This window comes from Grammomys surdaster, unplaced genomic scaffold, assembly GCF_004785775.1.
Source record: "Grammomys surdaster isolate TR1022 unplaced genomic scaffold, NIH_TR_1.0 97, whole genome shotgun sequence".
NCBI lineage: Eukaryota > Metazoa > Chordata > Mammalia > Rodentia > Muridae > Grammomys > Grammomys surdaster.
Genome location: NW_021604576.1, coordinates 4,067,094 through 4,080,969, shown reverse-complemented (window position 1 = coordinate 4,080,969; position 13,876 = coordinate 4,067,094). Strand labels below are relative to the sequence as shown.

General features: G+C 34.8%; 1 pseudogene; it reads left to right on the top strand.

The window, feature by feature from the left end:
• Positions 1-2,251: 2,251 nt before the first annotated feature.
• The window catches only part of LOC114631571, a 42,337-nt pseudogene continuing 30,712 nt past the window's right edge, over positions 2,252-13,876 (top strand).

Below are 13,876 nucleotides of genomic sequence, written 5' to 3'. Positions count from 1 at the left end.
AATTAACTTTTTTATTTTTCCTTTAGCATATATAGTTAGTCTATAATATTAACAAATGGTCATGAACTGAAGAGAAATCTAACAGATAGAAAACCATTATGGCAACGTACAAAAAATATGCAGTCACAAGTCAAATACTGCTTATCCACTAGAAAATAAGGTGGTTATGAGCAATGAATTACATAGAACAAACTACACTCTACTATGTCCTGGTACACAGTACTTTCACTGTCTGTGATATGCATTGTTACAACTGCTATAGTGATATTACTGTACTAGCGTTAAGAGATTGTCTTTATTCTGGGCATTAAAATTCTGGTTCTAGTATTTACTTTAAAGGCAATGTTTCTTTCCACATTTAAGTACTTTCATGCTTTCTTAAGGCACTATATGAAGGAAGATGCAATTTTATCCAATTCTCACAGACATTTGCTTGAATTCTCCATCAGCTTCTTGCTGTTGCAATATGCAACATTAGGACATGGGTCTTGGCTCAGAAAATGATTAATTTTTGATTTGACTAATGATTCTTAGAATTTCATTAATTTTGTGACTTTTTAGATTCAACTGGTTAGTGGGATATGAGAAGTATTTGTCAGTTCAGCTGTATGTTCTTGGATAATGTTTAATTTGAGGATTTTATAGATGAGAACACTGTTTGCATCATCCTAGTCCTCTGACTCTTACAAGCTCTTAGAGTCTCTTGGTCTCCCTCTCCTCCATCTTTGCTGAACCTTCGGTATTCATATTATTTGGTATTCATATTATATGTAAACATACCATTTGTTCTGAGTACCACACAAATACTTATTTTTTTTCATTTTGACATTTTGCACATCTCTATCTGCTGAATAGGAAGTTTTATTAATCAAATGTGAGAGGTGCTCTTATCTATAAGTATAAAAATGACTGTTTAGAAGATTGTTGGAAAATATAATCATTGGATAATGTGGTGGTTATAGATTTTACTGTAGGGCATAGGAACTCTCCAAACATGCATTTATGGGTAGGCTTACAGTACCACACATGAGTTCCAACTATTTGAGTGGGTCTCAGGTCTAACTAGATACGTTCTTCTTGCCTCCAATATAACAGTACAACTATTGCTCTGTTGGGGCCATCTTTCTGGTCTCATCCCTGTAGTTGTCTACAGTTCCTTCTTTCTCCTTCAACAATGGTCCCTTCCTACATTTCCAGTTTCTTAGGTTACTCTAGCTTTTGTACACAATACTAAAGATTAATATTTATGATCCACAAATAAGAAAAAAATTATATAATAAGAATTTTTAAAATAAGAAGAACAGCATTTTGGGGGTTATGGGTTACTTCATATAGTATATTCCAATTTCTTCCATTTACATGTTTATTTCATAGTTTTATTTTTCCTTGATGCTGATTAGAATCATTATATACAGATAGAGATAGCTAGAGATAGATAGAGATAGAGATAGGAGAGAGAGAGAGAGAGAGAGAGAGAGAGACAGAGAGACAGAGACAGAGACAGAGAGGGTTGAGAAAAATAATTCTAATCTGTACTTCACTGATTACAAAAGATGTAGAGTACTTTTTTCTTAGACATTTTTATTTCTTTTATATACTCACTCTTCAGATATACAGGATCAGCTGATTAAAATATATGAAGAGTACTTGTTAGTTTCAAGTGAACTTTAAAAATTTTTTTAAATAAAAAATCTACAGTTTTCAACATTGAGCATTTCCAAAAATAAATACATACAAAGAATTAGGCACTAGTTTAGAAAGTTCATTTGTCTCAAGCATTCATTGACTCAAATGGCAATGTGCCAATATATCAGATTTGGACTGATACATATGAGTGGCATGTCAATGAAGATTATATTATTTTTAAATATGCCTATAGGTGCATTTAAAATAAAAACATGTGAATCAACAATATCAGTAAAATATAAATGCAATTATAATGAGTAAGATATGCATGATAAAATATAATCAGAATAAAGTATATTGAATATAAATAAAACAAAATTTCAATAAAAAATGTAAATCCAATGAAAATAATGGTAAAGAGAATAATAGGAGAATATTTCATATAGATTAGACTCTAGAAATATGTGTTAATTCCTATAGTGCCAAAGATAAGGCAGAAATAAAGGGAAATAAAGATCCATGTGATACAGAATCTCTGAAGAAGTTTAATTAGCAGAATAAAGTGTGCGAGCTAACATAACATCTTCTGAGAGCGTAAATTAGGAGAAACAAGACAGGAGTCAAGATGAGCAGCACAACAGATACTAACATGCTTCAGAAGCTGCTGCTGTGTTTCCAGTGGAAGGTATGGATTGATGCCATACTTCAAATAAGATGTTTGGATGTTCGAACTGCATACAGCAATGTTGATGAGAAAGAAAAAGAAATCATAAATTTGAAGGAAGGTCTTAGAGCTGGCAGGGCTTGTCTCTAATAAGATAATGGAGACAACTGTGTGATAAAAGGCTAAAGTTCCTGCTGAATGTCAACTTGGTAAACAATGAAAGAGTAATCTTTCAAGCTACTACAAGGACCTTTTCAATATCTTCGCTATGTTATCCCCTAAGAAACCATTAGCAAATGCAGTTGCTTCTAACTCATTATATTTTATGTGTAAACGTGCATAACATGTGACCCCTCACAGAGATGTGAGCACACCTACACACACGTGCACATACTTGCACATGCATGCACATGTGCACACACACACACACAGAGAGAGAAAGAGAGAGAGAGAAAGAGAGAGAGAGAGATTAAACTCTTCTATGAAGTCAACTTTTCTGAAAGTATCAATATAATTACAGAAATATAGCAAGAGAGTACTCGTAAATGCTTCTTTTACACCAAATCCCTATACAAGATAAGGACTGCAGTTGCCTTATAAATCCATTTTTTAATGGTATGCTTATCTGTATGGAACATTTAACCATGGAGGCTATGGAGTACTCACCAAAAGGAACCTATCATGACTGCCCTCCATAAGACCCAACAAGCAGCTGAAAGAGTCAGATGCAGATGTTTGCAACCAACCAATGGACTGACCCCTGTGGCTGAATTAGGGGAAAGCTAGAAGAAGCTGAGGAGGAGGGCAACCCTGTAGGAGGACCAGCAGTCTCAATTAACCTGGACCCCAGATATGTCTTAGATACTGGAAGACCAACCAAGCAGCATACACCAGCTGATATGAGGCCCCCAACACATATACAGCAGAGGACTGATGGGTCTAGGTTTAGTCAGAGAAGATGCACCTAACCCTCAAGAGACTGAAGGCCCCAGGGAATTTAGAGCTCTGGTGGGGTAGGGGGATGGGGGGAGATAGGGGGCAGGAAGGAGGTATGTGATGGGATATGGAACAATTGGAGAGTGGATTGGGAGGGGAATAAAATCTTGTTTTAAAAATAATATATGTATGTATAAGTATATGTAACACAAACTTAATTCAGATATGTGAACATATGGGCCTTGAGAACATGATTATAAGTAAGCCAACCCATTCTCTTCTTTCTATTGATTTTCAGGATCTTCAAATTATTCCATCTGTGTCGTGTGTGTGTGTGTGTGTGTGTGTGTGTGTGTGTGTATGTGTGTGATTAATATGTATAAGAAATAAATACTTATAAAAGAATCACAAAGGTAACTAGTAGTTATTAATGTGTGCTTTTCTTTTACTAAAAGAATTTCAGACTCTATCAGATCTGCTACGAATGGTTTTCAAGGTCAACAAGAAATGACTAAACATATGTTCAAGTTTCCTCTGATGATGTCTTCTCAATATCTTGTTTCAGCACTGTGGAGGAAAATTGATCACTCATCACCAAAGACAATATGCACAGAGCTTCAGATGTTGCTCTCCACCACTGCTGCCATAGGTCTTGTGTTTGTTGTTATCATTGTTGCTGTCACTCAGAGCAGGTAAGAAGGAAACTGATAATTGTTCATGAAGCACTCTTATTTGATGCCTCTACCATCAAACAAGAAAAAGAAGAAAGGGGCACCGAAGAGAGCTCAGTGGTTAAGAATACTTGCTGTTATTCCAGATGACACTAGTGTGATTCCTAGAGCTCACATGACAGATCACAACTAACTGTCCTTACCAAGTCCCAGGATGTCTAATGTCCTCTTTCAACACCATGCACAAACATGGTGCTCAAACACACATACAGGCAAAACACCCATATACCCAAAATAAAGTATCTCTTTTAAAAGGAAAAAAGAAAAAAGTAACACAAAGCTATTTTTGCACCATCTCCTCTAAAGAAAGGATCATTGGATGAGTAGATTTTAATTAAGAGGCAAAAGTGCTAGGTCTACCATTTTAGGTCATTTTAGTCCTGACACATATTAGCTGTACTTGTATGTACTTAATAATATTCATGTATGACTTTAAGAAAACTACAGGAGCATATGTAACAGTTGTGAAGCTTAGTCTTCATATGGGACTCCTAAAAGCAGAAACAGGGGCTGGCTCCAACTCTGTTGGGTGCCTTTATCCAAAGGACACCTCACACATAGCTGAGATGCATAGTCTAGCCTGAATGGGAGAAACTGTTCCTAATCTTACTGCAACTTAATATGCCAAGTTGATACATCAAGGCTGGTTGACAGTCAAGGGTGGCCTCACTTTTCTGAGGAGAAAGGGAGGAAGAGTGTGTGAGGAGTGCAGTGAAAGGGAAGGATTAGGAGGAGAGGGAGAAAGAAAAAGTTTGATCTGGAAGTAAAGTAAATAAATAATTAATTTTAAAAAAGAAAGAAAGAAAGCTACTTAAGAAGACAAACTACAAAAAGGAATTCAGTACAATGTCAACCACCAATTTATCCTTCCACATCTGACCTGTATTCTTGGAAAACTTACTCTTTTATTTTGGGATATGTTCTCAAAACTATACTTAGTTCTTTATGTATTAGAATTCCTCATTGCTTTAATTATCTCTACCCTTACATTATAACAAAATTTATGCTACATTTGGAGCTAAAATCCAAATCTTACATAAAACATTAATTAAAAGATTGCTTTCTAATGGGTGCTACAGGACTAGCTAAATAGTGGGACACATATTTTTGTCTTCAGAACCACTTAAACAAATCAAGGATGTTCTACATCGCAGAACTCTTTAAAAAAAATGCACTGGAAGGCAAAAGAGGATACTTGTTCTCTAATTTCAAGGTTATATGTTTTTGTTGGTTATGATATTGTTGAAGGAACCACTTGGCAAAGTAAAATACCACTCACACTGATATTTAAAATATTGTGGCTAGAGAGTTGGCTCAGTGGTTAAGAGTACTGACTGCTTGTTCTTCCAGAGGTCCTGAGTTCAATTCCCAGTGACCACATGGTTGCTCACAATCATCTGTATTGGGATCTGATCCCCTTTTCTGGTGTGTCTGAAGACAGCGACAGTGTACTCATATGCATAAAATAAAAAAAGAAAATATTGTGGATGAAAAATATATTGAATACAGAATAATTTACCAGTGTAATAGCCACTATTTCTGGAGTGGCTGGGAATTCTTAAGATGACATGTTTGATGGTTTTCATGTCATTTCGGTGAGTTTTTAAGAATAAATTTATATCAGTAAAGAAATTTTAATGATAAGCCCACATGATCTTGAATGGTTCACGTATACAATGGTCTAAATATTATAATGCAAGTCTACATTAGCATTGTACATGTGTGGAAGGGATTATCCAAACTCACAGCAAGTAATATCATAATAGGAATATATTGTATTTCATAATATTTCACTGTAGAAGGTAACATGTTCTTAAAGGAAATCTTCATTTTCTTTTCTGAAGACAATTAATAGCCTAAATTTTGCCATATTATAGGAAATTAATAGAGAATATCTATAGACCATCAAACCCAGTTGATCTATAGCCCACTTGACCTAAAGGATTGTACAAAAATGGAACATGGTGGTCACTCATACCATATCCTTTAAATACAATTCCTGTATTCCAAGTGATAGTTCATCACAAGCCACATAGAGAAGAGGAACAAAAATACAGAAGCAAATATGCTTTAGCATTGTAATGTAAAATTATGACATAAGAAATTGTTAATCTTTAGGGATTCTTGTGGGTTTAACATTAGTTGAAACATTTACTTGAGATAAGTGTTTTTCCCCATTTTACTTTCCTACTACTCAGAGATAATAGGAGCCCTGCCTAAATTTTGATTGCTTCTTTATATCTACCTAGATTTTCTTAAGCCTGTTCAAATATCCTGGAATACACAATGTTGTTCAATAGAAATAAGACTTTATCTGAGTGCGGGGGGGGGTACATGTGTATAGATTCACGTCCATTCATATCAGTTTGTGCAAAGAACAGAGAATAGCCTAGAGTGTTATTCCTCAGACACTGTCCACCTTTTCTTTTTGAGACAGCTTCTCTTACTGGTCCAGAGTTCACTAATTAGACTAAGCTGGCTAGGCAGTGAATCCCTGGTGTCCATCTGTCTTCTGCTCCTTAGGACTGATTATTATAACACACCACTACACCTGAGAATGATATTCATATCATTGTACTTGGAAATTAAGCATCAAACTGTGCCACCTGTTTAATTTTATGAAGATATTTGTTTCAAACCCGTCAACATTATAATTGTGCAAATAAGAGCCTAGTCTCTCTCAGTGAAACCTTTAAGAAATTGAAGTCAGTAGCTTTTCAAAGTTTGGAAATCGGTAGGGCTTCGTGAGTTTTTCCCATGTCCCTTCTTGGACTTGGATTAGCTTGATCTTCTGCCAATCTTGGGGTTTTGAGTCATAGCCCTTATGAGTTCATGTGTTCAACAGTACTGTCATGTCCAACAAACATCATTTCAGTACAAAGGTTAACTACTTTCAATCTTAAAGTTTTATTCCCTCTCTTCTTAAATGATCCCTGAACCTTGAAGAGAAGGAATAGGATTTAGATACCCCATGTAAAACCAAGGTTACTATTCTCTCTGGGTTTACTTGTTATGGATTTATGTACTAATCATCATCTACTCCAAAAAAAGAGCTTCTCTGATAAGGTCAGGAAGATGTACTATGAGTACAATGACAAGAACTTAGTAAGCAGTTCGATACAATATTCATTTAGCAAAATAATAGTACTAGGTTCTCGCTGAGTGGCTATAACCTTCTCACTAGTTGCAGATTTTTGTCCAGGCAACAGTTACAGGCATTAGTTCCATTTGGTAACAGGGGTCTTCAATCCCACTAGAAATAGTTAGTTACTTGCATACATTCATACCACTGTTGCACCAGTATGCATATATTTCCAGGATATTCATTACTGTAGCTCTCAGTGTTCACAGTTGGATAAAAAGGCTGCACATTTTTTTTCTACAATGGTGTAATATAACCTTCCATCAATATGAAAACTATCCAATGGGAAAGAATCTTCAAAGTCATTACCAACATTATCACTTCATGTTCTGTGACCAACATGTGTGAAATTTTTACAATTGAAACTTCCCTGGGAATAGTCCATTTCTCTGGGATAAGGTCCCCGAAAGGCCTTAGGTTCATAGGATGATCTTATATCATTCACATTCAGGCAACACTAAGTCACTAAGTAGATGCAGTTAGTGCTATAAGAAAAAGAGAATGAAGTTGGAAGGGAAAGGCGGTAAAAGTTTGGGGAAGATTAGAAGGGAGTAGATCTAATCGAAATATATACATGTTCAATGTTCTTAGGAATAAATATATTTTAAAAACTAAAAACAATGAAATCCAAAGATTTCCAGGCGCTGTCACCCCCACCCTCAAAAAAAATAAAAGAAACTGGTGGCAAACCTAGATATTATAGTAAAGAACGGATATTTTGAACCAGACATTTCTTTCAAGTATACTGCAAGTTTCACTTGAAGACCTATGTTAGTCAAGCTTGAGTTCACCCTGAGTGAAGTGATCAAACAGAATATAAAACTGTACTTTCTCCTAAAATTTTATAATGTTACATTTGTAAAACTCTTCAAAATATGTGATGTTACACTTTACAAATAGGATAAAATCAAATTCTTCTACACACTACTGCTACGTCACAGCTCCTTTCCTTACACTTCTCTAGCCAAGAGCACAACTCTAATTCAGTTATTTATCCTTCCTTCTTGTGCTTTTGTGGTTTTATTATATTATGTACTTAAAAGGGCATATGCTTTGCATTTCAAATAGTCACACACGCATATAAACATTTAATAACCAGGAATTTTTTAGACTTGAGAGAACTGGGAATTTCTGGTTTCATTGGAAATTAAATTGTATCATGGGATCTTTTTCTGGAGGCTGTCTTATGGAAGGATGTTTTGCTGAAGCATACATATGAGAGGTTGTTTTGCTGAGAACAGACGCATGCTGTTTTTCTGGAAGCTGTCTGGTGAAAGGCATGTGATGTTTTACCGGAGCAGACAATTGACAGGACATGTTTGGGAAGAGTATAACTATACCCCAACTGACAGAGGACGATGGCGTTTGAGTCACCTTGCTGGTTTTCCTTGGGTTTTGCCTCACTGGTCTTCACTAAGGTTATGGCCTTGCTGGTATTCATTGGGCTTTGCTTTCTTTGCTGATCTTCACTTGTGTTGACTTTGTACAGAAAAGTGCACCAAAGAACTGGTGGTGTTTTAGGTGCTTCTAGTTGCTTTGGCCATCACATATTTTGAAGAGTTTCAATCTAAACCATGTCTAAAGCTTTGTTATACACACAGAATTGAATTAATTATCATCAAGAAAACATTTTTCTCAAATTTCTATGTGCTTAAATATGCCTAAAATAAACTTCCTAATCTCAGATTCTGGAAGCAAGAATACTAGATTCTTGTATTAAATGTAGATTAAATGGAAAAGGGAGAAAGTCCTTCAATATTTTACAAGAAAATATTGAAAAATTTTGTTGTCAAATGCAGATATATAAAACAAGAAGAAAAAACTGATCTAATGTAAACATTGTGCTTCTATGCAGATCAAATATCTTCTCATATAGTCTTTAGTTTAATTTTTAGTAGCACAGTAAGTGTTGATGAGAGAAAAATGTTTTTACACCAAAATAAATTTAGCTTTTGTCTCATAATATGGGCTTAAGAAGATATAGGTAAAATGGATAGAGAGAAAGGGGCTTAAATTTCAAGATCAAAATTCTTGTGATGTTAAATACAAATAATATACAAAACAAAATTAAAATAATTAATTAACTAGTCCACAGATACTCAGTATTCTTAATGCACAGCAATACTGAGGTGCTAAAAAATGTTGAATGCACTATGTTGTACTTAAAAGGGAAACACTATTCATAGAGAGGAAAGGAAAAGTTTAGTTTAAAAATTATCAACAAAATAGCAAGATTAGAATCACACTAGAGGAAAAAGACACAAATATACTAATCTAAATAAACTGAATGTTTTAAAGGAATAAATTAGATTAGTAAGTACATAGATTGTCACCCCCCCAAAAAAAATCAAACTCTAAAATGCTCTCTGTAAAATCTTAGACATATAGCTTAAACATTAAAAATTATCATCAGAAATGAAAATCTACTAGGTAGGCTTTACAAAATAAAATGTGCTTAATATATTAGTGTATTAAATGTATGTTAAATGGAAAAGGGGGAAAGTACTTCAATATTTTAGAAGAAAATTTGGGAAAATTTTGTTGTCAAATGCAAATATATAAAACAAGAAGAAAAAACTGATTATCTACCATGTCACTTACTAGTATCATGCTTTCTAATGCATAAGAGTGTATTAATATTAATAGATAACAGATTTGCTTAATTTCAGACCAATACCAATAATCAAATTTGAGAAAATCTTTTATAGACAAATGAGTGTGAGTAGTGGGTGTGGTGACCAATCCAAGATGGTGCCTGGGACAGTTGCCAAGTCTTATGACTAACAGATGGCACCTGGGACGGTTGCCAAGTCTTATGACTAGCACCTGACTTCCTTACACACCCCTGAAGAGCCACATCGACAGGCTATACTGCGCAGACTCACTGCTATGCATTATCAGGCCATCTGACAAACAACACACTGGACCTATTGAAAGCACCTATGTGGCGGTATCTGAGTGGTGCAGGACAGGGATTTAAGGGCAGACAGGTAGAGGCTAGGGGGCTTGTTGGACATTGTCAAGGTTCCTGAATAAACTGCTTTGAGAAGAACTCCACGTGGTGTCGCTCCTTTCTGCGGGTCGGATCGAGAAGCAACAAATGAGAAAACCCAAGAAAAATGTACCTGGGGAATCTCCAAAGCTGAGACAAGACATTATTAGTGTATTTAGTTGTCCCAGTACCTGCTTAAAAAGAGTTCAGCAGTTGTGTCCTTGGTCAGAACATGCTGATAACATGTTCTACTACCAGAAATGGTAGTGGAGGACTGATGTAAGGAGTGGTTTTGGACATGAAAGGGCTGTTGTTGCACACAAAGGCTGTGATTAAAAGCATAAGGTCAAACTGGAACGATCCCAGCATGTTTGTGAGGATCTCCTGAAGTCCCACACCTAACTGAAGAACTATTTTCTATTGGTGGGTGCTAGGAAAGGAAGCGTCAGGTTATTTCCAACCCTGAGAGTGAGTACAATTTCCAATGAATGGCTCTACACAATGCATATTGTGGCAGAAATAAGTGTATTGAGAGGACCTAAGAACAGATGAACTCATGATTGTGGCAGCATGCACAAGACCTCTGTAAGCTCTTGCCAGAGATAATACCATCATAGAGATAGAACGATTAGTTGGAAGAAAATTCTACCACTAGCTGAGATGTTATTGGCCTTTGATATCTCCAGAGAAAGATGCAACCTCTGGCAGATTGACCACACACCAGAACAAGCCCGACCCCAGAGACTATTGGACAACTTGAACTGAACTCAGTAGGGAAAGAAAAAAAGAAAGAGGGGATGGTGGGAAGGGATGAGAAATTAGAGAGGGTGGTTATGGGAAGAGTTGGATGAAAATATATTTAAATTACAAGTATGAAATTCTCAATGAGTTAATAAAATATTGCTTTAAAGTGAAACAAAAAGAAATAAAGTAAAAATGCTAATCAAAAAACAACAGAAGGAAATACAGTTCAGTCACTCAGATGCTTTCATTGCCAAAACTTTGTCCCCTGGATTTTAATGTTCACATCATTGCTCAGGATTGTTTGCTGTATGATAAGTTGCTCATAGATGTACATGCCGTTCTGCTCTGAGCCTTTCTTCAGTTTGGTGAACATGCCTTTCAAGTCCTCACAGTGGTCAACATATTCTAGAGCAAAAGTACTTAAAACACCTGTTTTCTCTAAATCTGACTTGTTTGAAAGAATTCCCTTGAAGTAGTATCTGAGACTAATTGCTGTCATGCCATGCATGATTTTTCTTGTGAAAATATTTATTAATGAGGTTCGGAAGCCAATAACTCTGAAGATAAAACTTCATTAGATGAATTACGTTTACTTAATTGTTTCTTTGAAAACAACCCATTTTGATCTGGCTGTTTTATTTGTTCTCCGAATTGTACACAGGAAGTTTAGATTAAAAATGTATTATTAATACTCTTTAAACAATCCAAACCCAAGAGTACAATGAAGTAGAGAGGGAAAATGTTGGTGGGTAAGGAGGAATTTGAGAGGATGATTAGGGAATAGATTTGACCAAAACACTTTATATTCATGTATATAATTCTAAAAAGTAATGGATTCATCTGAAATAATAAAACTTTATTTAATGTTTAGGCACTTAATTTTCAGACATAAGTTTACAAATATATTTTCTTATAATAGCAAAGACAATTTCAGTTTGGAATTATTTTTAACTGTGCTTAATACAATTGAATCTGAACATATTCATCTACCTGGCTTCCATTTTTTTTTAAACTGCTACATTGTACTACTCTCAAAACAGTAATAATAATGTCATTTGATTTACAGTTGACTTTTAATTAAAACTATATGGTATAATTAGTGATGATCCTACTGAATTATTGCTAACACCCTCTATTTTTCATATATTGTATATCATTAGATCACTCATTGATCCTGTTTATGAGCAACAGACAAAAGGCAGTGTAGAAATATGTGTATCCAGAGAGGCATTCTCTACTGGAAAGCAAGCACACTTCCCTCAGCTTCAATGCATTCCAACTAACTTCATGTCTAAAATGTTTTTTCTCTTGTGGTTGTGAGTATTACTCACTAGATTCTAATGTGTTATAACCTATCTAGGAGGGTCCTCAACTTCTTCACCATAACAGGTCCCACATCAGTCCTATCTGTTTGTTTCTGCATTTTCTTATTTTAGCCTATACAGCAAATATATACAGGGGATTGCCTTTTAATTGATCTCTTTAGAAGTACCAGGATTTCTATGTTGCCAACATTTCAGCTAATAGGTTTTTGGCTTTTTGTTTGTTTCAAACTATTTAGCCAACAGGAATACAGCCAAACACTTAAAGCTCAAATATAGTTAAGTGTGTTAGAAGAAATTGAAAGCAAAGCCACTTAAACCTTACTAATTCATATACAATTATCTTAGAATTTGCAAGAATGCAACCAAATACTCTAATGAAAATTAAACTCACAGTATATAATAGTTACAGAGGAAATGATTTCTAAAACCATTTCATAATGAAAATGTTTATCACTCTACAAGAAAAAATTCTATGTAATTATAAGTATTACCCAATGTGATTTGAATTGACTCTTTGATATAATTTTAAATTTCCAGTAACTACTTTTACTAAAGGAATTACATAGAAATTATTTATAAGGAAAATCATCTTATAAGTGTATAACATAGTGAAGAAACCAAGAAGTCATAAATAGCTGTGTATGAAAAGCTTCAGAATTAGCATTTATACAGTATTCTTTGCGTGTGCATGCTCCATATGAACAATGCAAGTCACTCTAATGAAATGTGGGTGTGCAGAATTGTCTAAACAAAGAAAGCTGTAACTAGTCAAGTCAAATAGAAATAAACTAATATAATATTTTTATTGAATGCATGTTCTACTTGATAAGGTGAGTTGAATTGATGCTTCTTCTTACTTCTCACTTATTTTCTCAGATTTGCTCACTGTTAGGTCACTCATGGGTTCTGCCTATGAGCAACAGACAAATGGCAGAAATATGTGTATCCAGAGAGGCATTCTCTACTGGAAAGCAAGCACACTTCCCTCAGCTTCAATGCATTCTGACTAACTTCATGTTTAAAATGCTTTTTCTCTTGTGGTTGTGATTATCACTCACTAGATTCTAATATGTTATAACCTATGCAGGAGGGTCCTCAAAAGAGAAAGAATTACTGTGGTCAGCAAAACTTGTTCTCAATTGAAATTCCATGTTTAGTATGCAATGATTTAGTCACATTTCTATTAGATGTCCACTTTACAACTGAACCCACATTTGGGACAAACTATAACAATTAAACAGTGTCCAGTTCATTTTTCTTATTAATCATTTTTTCTATGCCCCATCTCTTACCAACTGAGTTTTATTTTGAGATTATGTGTCCTAAAAATACAAGTGCACATATTAGGAAATAATGTCATTCAATAAACATATATATATATGTGTGATGTAATGTGTGTGTGTGTGTGTGTGTGTGTGTGTGTGTGTGTAATTTCACTGAAATGGACCAATTCCCGTTCAATTTTATACAGTCTATATTTAGTAATTTCTTTTTTATTGATGCTTAAGTTTAAAAGCAGAAAAATCATACTGTCTGGGACAAGCTCAAACTAAGAATAAATGGCAACAGAAGTAGAAGCAAAAAACAAATGGAAAATGGATTATGGGACAGCAAAAAATAAGAGAGGCAGGAGAATTTCCATAATCTCTGATAAACTAGGACAAAGGGAGAGATGGATTCTTTACCAAAATATTGAGATTCATTACATAGAATCAT